This window comes from Pleurodeles waltl, chromosome 2_2 (genome assembly GCF_031143425.1).
Source record: "Pleurodeles waltl isolate 20211129_DDA chromosome 2_2, aPleWal1.hap1.20221129, whole genome shotgun sequence".
Classification (NCBI taxonomy): domain Eukaryota; kingdom Metazoa; phylum Chordata; class Amphibia; order Caudata; family Salamandridae; genus Pleurodeles; species Pleurodeles waltl.
The window spans coordinates 938,224,449-938,238,168 of NC_090439.1; positions in this window are offsets into that span (position 1 = coordinate 938,224,449).

Below are 13,720 nucleotides of genomic sequence, written 5' to 3' on the forward strand. Positions count from 1 at the left end.
CCATGTCTCCCGATAAAAATGATACCTCACTTGCGTGGGTAGGCCTAGCGCCCGCGACAGGAAGCGCCCCAAAGCGCAACATGGACACATCCAAAATTTCGGAAGAAAACAGAGGTGTTTTTTGCGAAGTGCCTACCTGTATATTTTGGCCTCTAGCTCAGCCGGCACCTAGGGAAACCTACCAAACCTGTGCATTTCTGAAAACTAGAGACCTAGGGGAATCCAAGGAGGGGTGACTTGCGGGGCTCGGACCAGGTTCTGTTACCCAGAATCCTTTGCAAACCTCAAAATTTGGCTAAAAAAAGACATGTTCCTCACATTTCTGTGGCAGAAAGTTCTGGAATCTGAGAGGAGCCACAAATTTCCTTCCACCCAGCGTTCCCCCAAGTCTCCCGATAAAAATGATACCTCACTTGCGTGGGTAGGCCTAGCGCCGGCGACAGGAAACACCCCAAAGCGCAACGTGGACACGTTCAAAATTTTGGAAGAAAACAGAGGTGTTTTTTGCGAAGTGCCTACCTGTAGATTTTGGCCTCTAGCTCAGCCGGCACCTAGGGAAACCTACCAAACCTGTGCATTTCTGAAAACTAGAGACCTAGGGGAATCCAAGATGGGGTGACTTGTGGGGCTCGGACCAGGTTCTGTTACCCAGAATCCTTTGCAAACCTCAAAATGTGGGTAAATAAACACATGTTCCTCACATTTCTGTGGCAGAAAGTTCTGGAATCTGAGAGGAGCCACAAATTTCCTTCCACCCAGCGTTCCCCCAAGTCTCCCGATAAAAATGATACCTCACTTGCGTGGGTAGGCCTAGCGCCCGCCACAGGAAACGCCCAAAAGCGCAACGTGGACACATCCAAAATTTTGGAAGAAAACAGAGGTGTTTTTTGCGAAGTGCCTACCTGTAGATTTTGGCCTCTAGCTCAGCCGGCACCTAGGGAAACCTACCAAACCTGTGCATTTCTGAAAACTAGAGACCTAGGGGAATCCAAGGAGGGGTGACTTGCGGGGCTCGGACCAGGTTCTGTTACCCAGAATCCTTTGCAAACCTCAAAATTTGGGTAAATAAACACATGTTCCTCACATTTCTGTGGCAGAAAGTTCTGGAATCTGAGAGGAGCCACAAATTTCCTTCCACCCAGCGTTCCCCCAAGTCTCCCGATAAAAATGATACCTCACTTGCGTGGGTAGGCCTTGCGCCGGCGACAGGAAACACCCCAAAGCGCAACGTGGACACGTCCAAAATTTTGGAAGAAAACAGAGGTGTTTTTTGCGAAGTGCCTACCTGTAGATTTTGGCCTCTAGCTCAGCCGGCACCTAGGGAAACCTACCAAACCTGTGCATTTCTGGAAACTAGAGACCTAGGGGAATCCAAGATGGGGTGACTTGTGGGGCTCGGACCAGGTTCTGTTACCCAGAATCCTTTGCAAACCTCAAAATTTGGGTAAATAAACACATGTTCCTCACATTTCTGTGGCAGAAAGTTCTGGAATCTGAGAGGAGCCACAAATTTCCTTCCACCCAGCGTTCCCCCAAGTCTCCCGATAAAAATGATACCTCACTTGCGTGGGTAGGCCTAGCGCCCGCCACAGGAAACGCCCAAAAGCGCAACGTGGACACATCCAAAGTTTTGGAGGAAAACAGAGGTGTTTTTTGCGAAGTGCCTACCTGTAGATTTTGGCCTCTAGCTCAGCCGGCACCTAGGGAAACCTACCAAACCTGTGAATTTCTGAAAACTAGAGACCTAGGGGAATCCAAGATGGGGTCACTTGCGGGGCTCGGACCAGGTTCTGTTACCCAGAATCCTTTGCAAACCTCAAAATTTGGCTAAAAAAACACATGTTCCTCACATTTCTGTGGCAGAAAGTGCTGGAATCGGAGAGGAGCCACAAATTTCCTTCCACCCAGCTTTCCCCCAAGTCTCCCGATAAAAATGATACCTCACTTGCGTGGGTAGGCCTAGCGCCGGCGACAGGAAACACCTCAAAGCGCAACGTGGACACGTCCAAAATTTTGGAAGAAAACAGAGGTGTTTTTTGCGAAGTGCCTACCTGTAGATTTTGGCCTCTAGCTCAGCCGGCACCTAGGGAAACCTACCAAACCTGTGCATTTCTGAAAACTAGAGACCTAGGGGAATCCAAGATGGGGTGACTTGCGGGGCTCGGACCAGGTTCTGTTACCCAGAATCCTTTGCAAACCTCAAAATTTGGCTAAAAAAACACATGTTCCTCATATTTCTGTGGCAGAAAGTTCTGGAATCTGAGAGGAGCCACAAATTTCCTTCCACCCAGCGTTCCCCCATGTCTCCCGATAAAAATGATACCTCACTTGCGTGGGTAGGCCTAGCGCCCGCGACAGGAAACGCCCCACAGCGCAACATGGACACATCCAAAATTTCGGAAGAAAACAGAGGTGTTTTTTGCGAAGTGCCTACCTGTAGATTTTGGCCTCTAGCTCAGCCGGCACCTAGGGAAACCTACCAAACCTGTGCATTTCTGAAAACTAGAGACCTAGGGGAATCCAAGGAGGGGTGACTTGCGGGGCTCGGACCAGGTTCTGTTACCCAGAATCCTTTGCAAACCTCAAAATTTGGCTACAAAAAGACATGTTCCTCACATTTCTGTGGCAGAAAGTTCTGGAATCTGAGAGGAGCCACAAATTTCCTTCCACCCAGCGTTCCCCCAAGTCTCCCGATAAAAATGATACCTCACTTGCGTGGGTAGGCCTAGCGCCGGCGACAGGAAACACCCCAAAGCGCAACGTGGACACGTCCAAAATTTTGGAAGAAAACAGAGGTGTTTTTTGCGAAGTGCCTACCTGTAGATTTTGGCCTCTAGCTCAGCCGGCACCTAGGGAAACCTACCAAACCTGTGCATTTCTGAAAACTAGAGACCTAGGGGAATCCAAGATGGGGTGACTTGTGGGGCTCGGACCAGGTTCTGTTACCCAGAATCCTTTGCAAACCTCAAAATTTGGGTAAATAAACACATGTTCCTCACATTTCTGTGGCAGAAAGTTCTGGAATCTGAGAGGAGCCAAAAAGTTCCTTCCACCCAGCGTTCCCCCAAGTCTCCCGATAAAAATGATACCTCACTTGCGTGGGTAGGCCTAGCGCCCGCCACAGGAAACGCCCAAAAGCGCAACGTGGACACATCCAAAATTTTGGAAGAAAACAGAGGTGTTTTTTGCGAAGTGCCTACCTGTAGATTTTGGCCTCTAGCTCAGCCGGCACCTAGGGAAACCTACCAAACCTGTGCATTTCTGAAAACTAGAGACCTAGGGGAATCCAAGGAGGGGTGACTTGCGGGGCTCGGACCAGGTTCTGTTACCCAGAATCCTTTGCAAACCTCAAAATTTGGCTAAAAAAAGTCATGTTCCTCACATTTCTGTGGCAGAAAGTTCTGGAATCTGAGAGGAGCAACAAATTTCCTTCCACCCAGCGTTCCCCCAAGTCTCCCGATAAAAATGATACCTCACTTGCGTGGGTAGGCCTAGCGCCGGCGACAGGAAACACCCCAAAGCGCAACGTGGACACGTCCAAAATTTTGGAAGAAAACAGAGGTGTTTTTTGCGAAGTGCCTACCTGTAGATTTTGGCCTCTAGCTCAGCCGGCACCTAGGGAAACCTACCAAACCTGTGCATTTCTGAAAACTAGAGACCTAGGGGAATCCAAGATGGGGTGACTTGCGGGGCTCGGACCAGGTTCTGTTACCCAGAATCCTTTGCAAACCCCAAAATTTGGGTAAATAAACACATGTTCCTCACATTTCTGTGGCAGAAAGTTCTGGAATCTGAGAGGAGCCACAAATTTCCTTCCACCCAGCGTTCCCCCAAGTCTCCCGATAAAAATGATACCTCACTTGCGTGGGTAGGCCTAGCGCCCGCGACAGGAAACGCCCCAAAGCGCAACGTGGACACATCCAAAATTTTGGAAGAAAACAGAGGTGTTTTTTGCGAAGTGCCTACCTGTAGATTTTGGCCTCTAGCTCAGCCGGCACCTAGGGAAACCTACCAAACCTGTGCATTTCTGAAAACTAGAGACCTAGGGGAATACAAGGAGGGGTGACTTGCGGGGCTCGGACCAGGTTCTGTTACCCAGAATCCTTTGCAAACCTCAAAATTTGGCTAAAAAAACACATGTTCCTCACATTTCTGTGGCAGAAAGTTCTGGAATCTGAGAGGAGCCACAAATTTCCTTCCACCCAGCGTTCCCCCAAGTCTCCCGATAAAAATGATACCTCACTTGCGTGGGTAGGCCTAGCGCCGGCGACAGGAAACACCCCAAAGCGCAACGTGGACACATCCAAAATTTTGGAAGAAAACAGAGGTGTTTTTTGCGAAGTGCCTACCTGTAGATTTTGGCCTCTAGCTCAGCCGGCACCTAGGGAAACCTACCAAACCTGTGCATTTCTGAAAACTAGAGACCTAGGGGAATCCAAGATGGGGTGACTTGCGGGGCTCGGACCAGGTTCTGTTACCCAGAATCCTTTGCAAACCTCAAAATTTGGGTAAATAAACACATGTTCCTCACATTTCAGTTGCAGAAAGTTCTGGAATCTGAGAGGAGCCACAAATTTCCTTCCACCCAGCGTTCCCCCAAGTCTCCCGATAAAAATGATACCTCACTTGCGTGGGTAGGCCTATCGCCGGCGACAGGAAACACCCCAAAGCGCAACGTGGACACGTTCAAAATTTTGGAGGAAAACAGAGGTGTTTTTTGCGAAGTGCCTACCTGTAGATTTTGGCCTCTAGCTCAGCCGGCACCTAAGGAAACCTACCAAACCTGTGAATTTCTGAAAACTAGAGACCTAGGGGAATCCAAGATGGGGTGACTTGCGGGGCTTGGACCAGGTTCTGTTACCCAGAATCCTTTGCAAACCTCAAAATTTAACTAAAAAAACACATGTTCCTCACATTTCTGTGGCAGAAAGTTCTGGAATCGGAGAGGAACCACAAATTTCCTTCCACCCAGCGTTCCCCCATGTCTCCCGATAAAAATGATACCTCACTTGCGTGGGTAGGCCTAGCGCCCGCGACAGGAAACGCCCCAAAGCGCAACATGGACACATCCAAAATTTCGGAAGAAAACAGAGGTGTTTTTTGCGAAGTGCCTACCTGTAGATTTTGGCCTCTAGCTCAGCCGGCACCTAGGGAAACCTACCAAACCTGTGCATTTCTGAAAACTAGAGACCTAGGGGAATCCAAGGAGGGGTGACTTGCGGGGCTCGGACCAGGTTCTGTTACCCAGAATCCTTTGCAAACCTCAAAATTTGGCTAAAAAAAGTCATGTTCCTCACATTTCTGTGGCAGAAAGTTCTGGAATCTGAGAGGAGCAACAAATTTCCTTCCACCCAGCGTTCCCCCAAGTCTCCCGATAAAAATGATACCTCACTTGCGTGGGTAGGCCTAGCGCCGGCGACAGGAAACACCCCAAAGCGCAACGTGGACACGTCCAAAATTTTGGAAGAAAACAGAGGTGTTTTTTGCGAAGTGCCTACCTGTAGATTTTGGCCTCTAGCTCAGCCGGCACCTAGGGAAACCTACCAAACCTGTGCATTTCTGAAAACTAGAGACCTAGGGGAATCCAAGATGGGGTGACTTGCGGGGCTCGGACCAGGTTCTGTTACCCAGAATCCTTTGCAAACCCCAAAATTTGGGTAAATAAACACATGTTCCTCACATTTCTGTGGCAGAAAGTTCTGGAATCTGAGAGGAGCCACAAATTTCCTTCCACCCAGCGTTCCCCCAAGTCTCCCGATAAAAATGATACCTCACTTGCGTGGGTAGGCCTAGCGCCCGCGACAGGAAACGCCCCAAAGCGCAACGTGGACACATCCAAAATTTTGGAAGAAAACAGAGGTGTTTTTTGCGAAGTGCCTACCTGTAGATTTTGGCCTCTAGCTCAGCCGGCACCTAGGGAAACCTACCAAACCTGTGCATTTCTGAAAACTAGAGACCTAGGGGAATACAAGGAGGGGTGACTTGCGGGGCTCGGACCAGGTTCTGTTACCCAGAATCCTTTGCAAACCTCAAAATTTGGCTAAAAAAACACATGTTCCTCACATTTCTGTGGCAGAAAGTTCTGGAATCTGAGAGGAGCCACAAATTTCCTTCCACCCAGCGTTCCCCCAAGTCTCCCGATAAAAATGATACCTCACTTGCGTGGGTAGGCCTAGCGCCGGCGACAGGAAACACCCCAAAGCGCAACGTGGACACATCCAAAATTTTGGAAGAAAACAGAGGTGTTTTTTGCGAAGTGCCTACCTGTAGATTTTGGCCTCTAGCTCAGCCGGCACCTAGGGAAACCTACCAAACCTGTGCATTTCTGAAAACTAGAGACCTAGGGGAATCCAAGATGGGGTGACTTGCGGGGCTTGGACCAGGTTCTGTTACCCAGAATCCTTTGCAAACCTCAAAATTTAACTAAAAAAACACATGTTCCTCACATTTCTGTGGCAGAAAGTTCTGGAATCGGAGAGGAACCACAAATTTCCTTCCACCCAGCGTTCCCCCATGTCTCCCGATAAAAATGATACCTCACTTGCGTGGGTAGGCCTAGCGCCCGCGACAGGAAACGCCCCAAAGCGCAACATGGACACATCCAAAATTTCGGAAGAAAACAGAGGTGTTTTTTGCGAAGTGCCTACCTGTATATTTTGGCCTCTTGCTCAGCCGGCACCTAGGGAAACCTACCAAACCTGTGCATTTCTGAAAACTAGAGACCTAGGGGAATCCAAGGAGGGGTGACTTGCGGGGCTCGGACCAGGTTCTGTTACCCAGAATCCTTTGCAAACCTCAAAATTTGGCTAAAAAAAGACATGTTCCTCACATTTCTGTGGCAGAAAGTTCTGGAATCTGAGAGGAGCCACAAATTTCCTTCCACCCAGCGTTCCCCCAAGTCTCCCGATAAAAATGATACCTCACTTGCGTGGGTAGGCCTAGCGCCGGCGACAGGAAACACCCCAAAGCGCAACGTGGACACGTTCAAAATTTTGGAAGAAAACAGAGGTGTTTTTTGCGAAGTGCCTACCTGTAGATTTTGGCCTCTAGCTCAGCCGGCACCTAGGGAAACCTACCAAACCTGTGCATTTCTGAAAACTAGAGACCTAGGGGAATCCAAGATGGGGTGACTTGTGGGGCTCGGACCAGGTTCTGTTACCCAGAATCCTTTGCAAACCTCAAAATTTGGGTAAATAAACACATGTTCCTCACATTTCTGTGGCAGAAAGTTCTGGAATCTGAGAGGAGCCACAAATTTCCTTCCACCCAGCGTTCCCCCAAGTCTCCCGATAAAAATGATACCTCACTTGCGTGGGTAGGCCTAGCGCCCGCCACAGGAAACGCCCAAAAGCGCAACGTGGACACATCCAAAATTTTGGAAGAAAACAGAGGTGTTTTTTGCGAAGTGCCTACCTGTAGATTTTGGCCTCTAGCTCAGCCGGCACCTAGGGAAACCTACCAAACCTGTGCATTTCTGAAAACTAGAGACCTAGGGGAATCCAAGGAGGGGTGACTTGCGGGGCTCGGACCAGGTTCTGTTACCCAGAATCCTTTGCAAACCTCAAAATTTGGGTAAATAAACACATGTTCCTCACATTTCTGTGGCAGAAAGTTCTGGAATCTGAGAGGAGCCACAAATTTCCTTCCACCCAGCGTTCCCCCAAGTCTCCCGATAAAAATGATACCTCACTTGCGTGGGTAGGCCTTGCGCCGGCGACAGGAAACACCCCAAAGCGCAACGTGGACACGTCCAAAATTTTGGAAGAAAACAGAGGTGTTTTTTGCGAAGTGCCTACCTGTAGATTTTGGCCTCTAGCTCAGCCGGCACCTAGGGAAACCTACCAAACCTGTGCATTTCTGGAAACTAGAGACCTAGGGGAATCCAAGATGGGGTGACTTGCGGGGCTCGGACCAGGTTCTGTTACCCAGAATCCTTTGCAAACCTCAAAATTTGGGTAAATAAACACATGTTCCTCACATTTCTGTGGCAGAAAGTTCTGGAATCTGAGAGGAGCCACAAATTTCCTTCCACCCAGCGTTCCCCCAAGTCTCCCGATAAAAATGATACCTCACTTGCGTGGGTAGGCCTAGCGCCCGCCACAGGAAACGCCCAAAAGCGCAACGTGGACACATCCAAAGTTTTGGAGGAAAACAGAGGTGTTTTTTGCGAAGTGCCTACCTGTAGATTTTGGCCTCTAGCTCAGCCGGCACCTAGGGAAACCTACCAAACCTGTGAATTTCTGAAAACTAGAGACCTAGGGGAATCCAAGATGGGGTCACTTGCGGGGCTCGGACCAGGTTCTGTTACCCAGAATCCTTTGCAAACCTCAAAATTTGGCTAAAAAAACACATGTTCCTCACATTTCTGTGGCAGAAAGTGCTGAAATCGGAGAGGAGCCACAAATTTCCTTCCACCCAGCTTTCCCCCAAGTCTCCCGATAAAAATGATACCTCACTTGCGTGGGTAGGCCTAGCGCCGGCGACAGGAAACACCCCAAAGCGCAACGTGGACACGTCCAAAATTTTGGAAGAAAACAGAGGTGTTTTTTGCGAAGTGCCTACCTGTAGATTTTGGCCTCTAGCTCAGCCGGCACCTAGGGAAACCTACCAAACCTGTGCATTTCTGAAAACTAGAGACCTAGGGGAATCCAAGATGGGGTGACTTGCGGGGCTCGGACCAGGTTCTGTTACCCAGAATCCTTTGCAAACCTCAAAATTTGGCTAAAAAAACACATGTTCCTCATATTTCTGTGGCAGAAAGTTCTGGAATCTGAGAGGAGCCACAAATTTCCTTCCACCCAGCGTTCCCCCATGTCTCCCGATAAAAATGATACCTCACTTGCGTGGGTAGGCCTAGCGCCCGCGACAGGAAACGCCCCACAGCGCAACATGGACACATCCAAAATTTCGGAAGAAAACAGAGGTGTTTTTTGCGAAGTGCCTACCTGTAGATTTTGGCCTCTAGCTCAGCCGGCACCTAGGGAAACCTACCAAACCTGTGCATTTCTGAAAACTAGAGACCTAGGGGAATCAAAGGAGGGGTGACTTGCGGGGCTCGGACCAGGTTCTGTTACCCAGAATCCTTTGCAAACCTCAAAATTTGGCTAAAAAAAGACATGTTCCTCACATTTCTGTGGCAGAAAGTTCTGGAATCTGAGAGGAGCCACAAATTTCCTTCCACCCAGCGTTCCCCCAAGTCTCCCGATAAAAATGATACCTCACTTGCGTGGGTAGGCCTAGCGCCGGCGACAGGAAACACCCCAAAGCGCAACGTGGACACGTCCAAAATTTTGGAAGAAAACAGAGGTGTTTTTTGCGAAGTGCCTACCTGTAGATTTTGGCCTCTAGCTCAGCCGGCACCTAGGGAAACCTACCAAACCTGTGCATTTCTGAAAACTAGAGACCTAGGGGAATCCAAGATGGGGTGACTTGTGGGGCTCGGACCAGGTTCTGTTACCCAGAATCCTTTGCAAACCTCAAAATTTGGGTAAATAAACACATGTTCCTCACATTTCTGTGGCAGAAAGTTCTGGAATCTGAGAGGAGCCAAAAAGTTCCTTCCACCCAGCGTTCCCCCAAGTCTCCCGATAAAAATGATACCTCACTTGCGTGGGTAGGCCTAGCGCCCGCCACAGGAAACGCCCAAAAGCGCAACGTGGACACATCCAAAATTTTGGAAGAAAACAGAGGTGTTTTTTGCGAAGTGCCTACCTGTAGATTTTGGCCTCTAGCTCAGCCGGCACCTAGGGAAACCTACCAAACCTGTGCATTTCTGAAAACTAGAGACCTAGGGGAATCCAAGGAGGGGTGACTTGCGGGGCTCGGACCAGGTTCTGTTACCCAGAATCCTTTGCAAACCTCAAAATTTGGCTAAAAAAAGTCATGTTCCTCACATTTCTGTGGCAGAAAGTTCTGGAATCTGAGAGGAGCAACAAATTTCCTTCCACCCAGCGTTCCCCCAAGTCTCCCGATAAAAATGATACCTCACTTGCGTGGGTAGGCCTAGCGCCGGCGACAGGAAACACCCCAAAGCGCAACGTGGACACGTCCAAAATTTTGGAAGAAAACAGAGGTGTTTTTTGCGAAGTGCCTACCTGTAGATTTTGGCCTCTAGCTCAGCCGGCACCTAGGGAAACCTACCAAACCTGTGCATTTCTGAAAACTAGAGACCTAGGGGAATCCAAGATGGGGTGACTTGCGGGGCTCGGACCAGGTTCTGTTACCCAGAATCCTTTGCAAACCCCAAAATTTGGGTAAATAAACACATGTTCCTCACATTTCTGTGGCAGAAAGTTCTGGAATCTGAGAGGAGCCACAAATTTCCTTCCACCCAGCGTTCCCCCAAGTCTCCCGATAAAAATGATACCTCACTTGCGTGGGTAGGCCTAGCGCCCGCGACAGGAACCGCCCCAAAGCGCAACGTGGACACATCCAAAATTTTGGAAGAAAACAGAGGTGTTTTTTGCGAAGTGCCTACCTGTAGATTTTGGCCTCTAGCTCAGCCGGCACCTAGGGAAACCTACCAAACCTGTGCATTTCTGAAAACTAGAGACCTAGGGGAATACAAGGAGGGGTGACTTGCGGGGCTCGGACCAGGTTCTGTTACCCAGAATCCTTTGCAAACCTCAAAATTTGGCTAAAAAAACACATGTTCCTCACATTTCTGTGGCAGAAAGTTCTGGAATCTGAGAGGAGCCACAAATTTCCTTCCACCCAGCGTTCCCCCAAGTCTCCCGATAAAAATGATACCTCACTTGCGTGGGTAGGCCTAGCGCCGGTGACAGGAAACACCCCAAAGCGCAACGTGGACACATCCAAAATTTTGGAAGAAAACAGAGGTGTTTTTTGCGAAGTGCCTACCTGTAGATTTTGGCCTCTAGCTCAGCCGGCACCTAGGGAAACCTACCAAACCTGTGCATTTCTGAAAACTAGAGACCTAGGGGAATCCAAGATGGGGTGACTTGCGGGGCTCGGACCAGGTTCTGTTACCCAGAATCCTTTGCAAACCTCAAAATGTGGGTAAATAAACACATGTTCCTCACATTTCTGTTGCAGAAAGTTCTGGAATCTGAGAGGAGCCACAAATTTCCTTCCACCCAGCGTTCCCCCAAGTCTCCCGATAAAAATGATACCTCACTTGCGTGGGTAGGCCTATCGCCGGCGACAGGAAACACCCCAAAGCGCAACGTGGACACGTTCAAAATTTTGGAGGAAAACAGAGGTGTTTTTTGCGAAGTGCCTACCTGTAGATTTTGGCCTCTAGCTCAGCCGGCACCTAAGGAAACCTACCAAACCTGTGAATTTCTGAAAACTAGAGACCTAGGGGAATCCAAGATGGGGTGACTTGCGGGGCTTGGACCAGGTTCTGTTACCCAGAATCCTTTGCAAACCTCAAAATTTAACTAAAAAAACACATGTTCCTCACATTTCTGTGGCAGAAAGTTCTGGAATCGGAGAGGAACCACAAATTTCCTTCCACCCTCCGTTCCCCCATGTCTCCCGATAAAAATGATACCTCACTTGCGTGGGTAGGCCTAGCGCCCGCGACAGGAAACGCCCCAAAGCGCAACATGGACACATCCAAAATTTCGGAAGAAAACAGAGGTGTTTTTTGCGAAGTGCCTACCTGTATATTTTGGCCTCTAGCTCAGCCGGCACCTAGGGAAACCTACCAAACCTGTGCATTTCTGAAAACTAGAGACCTAGGGGAATCCAAGGAGGGGTGACTTGCGGGGCTCGGACCAGGTTCTGTTACCCAGAATCCTTTGCAAACCTCAAAATTTGGCTAAAAAAAGACATGTTCCTCACATTTCTGTGGCAGAAAGTTCTGGAATCTGAGAGGAGCCACAAATGTCCTTCCACCCAGCGTTCCCCCAAGTCTCCCGATAAAAATGATACCTCACTTGCGTGGGTAGGCCTAGCGCCGGCGACAGGAAACACCCCAAAGCGCAACGTGGACACGTTCAAAATTTTGGAAGAAAACAGAGGTGTTTTTTGCGAAGTGCCTACCTGTAGATTTTGGCCTCTAGCTCAGCCGGCACCTAGGGAAACCTACCAAACCTGTGCATTTCTGAAAACTAGAGACCTAGGGGAATCCAAGATGGGGTGACTTGTGGGGCTCGGACCAGGTTCTGTTACCCAGAATCCTTTGCAAACCTCAAAATTTGGGTAAATAAACACATGTTCCTCACATTTCTGTGGCAGAAAGTTCTGGAATCTGAGAGAAGCCACAAATTTCCTTCCACCCAGCGTTCCCCCAAGTCTCCCGATAAAAATGATACCTCACTTGCGTGGGTAGGCCTAGCGCCCGCCACAGGAAACGCCCAAAAGCGCAACGTGGACACATCCAAAATTTTGGAAGAAAACAGAGGTGTTTTTTGCGAAGTGCCTACCTGTAGATTTTGGCCTCTAGCTCAGCCGGCACCTAGGGAAACCTACCAAACCTGTGCATTTCTGAAAACTAGAGACCTAGGGGAATCCAAGGAGGGGTGACTTGCGGGGCTCGGACCAGGTTCTGTTACCCAGAATCCTTTGCAAACCTCAAAATTTGGGTAAATAAACACATGTTCCTCACACTTCTGTGGCAGAAAGTTCTGGAATCTGAGAGGAGCCACAAATTTCCTTCCACCCAGCGTTCCCCCAAGTCTCCCGATAAAAATGATACCTCACTTGCGTGGGTAGGCCTTGCGCCGGCGACAGGAAACACCCCAAAGCGCAACGTGGACACGTCCAAAATTTCGGAAGAAAACAGAGGTGTTTTTTGCGAAGAGCCTACCTGTAGATTTTGGCCTCTAGCTCAGCCGGCACCTAGGGAAACCTACCAAACCTGTGCATTTCTGAAAACTAGAGACCTAGGGGAATCCAAGGAGGGGTGACTTGCGGGGCTCGGACCAGGTTCTGTTACCCAGAATCCTTTGCAAACCTCAAAATTTGGCTAAAAAAAGACATGTTCCTCACATTTCTGTGGCAGAAAGTTCTGGAATCTGAGAGGAGCCACAAATTTCCTTCCACCCAGCGTTCCCCCAAGTCTCCCGATAAAAATGATACCTCACTTGCGTGGGTAGGCCTAGCGCCGGCGACAGGAAACACCCCAAAGCGCAACGTGGACACGTCCAAAATTTTGGAAGAAAACAGAGGTGTTTTTTGCGAAGTGCCTACCTGTAGATTTTGGCCTCTAGCTCAGCCGGCACCTAGGGAAACCTACCAAACCTGTGCATTTCTGAAAACTAGAGACCTAGGGGAATCCAAGATGGGGTGACTTGTGGGGCTCGGACCAGGTTCTGTTACCCAGAATCCTTTGCAAACCTCAAAATTTGGGTAAATAAACACATGTTCCTCACATTTCTGTGGCAGAAAGTTCTGGAATCTGAGAGGAGCCAAGAATTTCCTTCCACCCAGCGTTCCCCCAAGTCTCCCGATAAAAATGATACCTCACTTGCGTGGGTAGGCCTAGCGCCCGCCACAGGAAACGCCCAAAAGCGCAACGTGGACACATCCAAAATTTTGGAAGAAAACAGAGGTGTTTTTTGCGAAGTGCCTACCTGTAGATTTTGGCCTCTAGCTCAGCCGGCACCTAGGGAAACCTACCAAACCTGTGCATTTCTGAAAACTAGAGACCTAGGGGAATCCAAGGAGGGGTGACTTGCGGGGCTCGGACCAGGTTCTGTTACCCAGAATCCTTTGCAAACCTCAAAATTTGGCTAAAAAAAGACATGTTCCT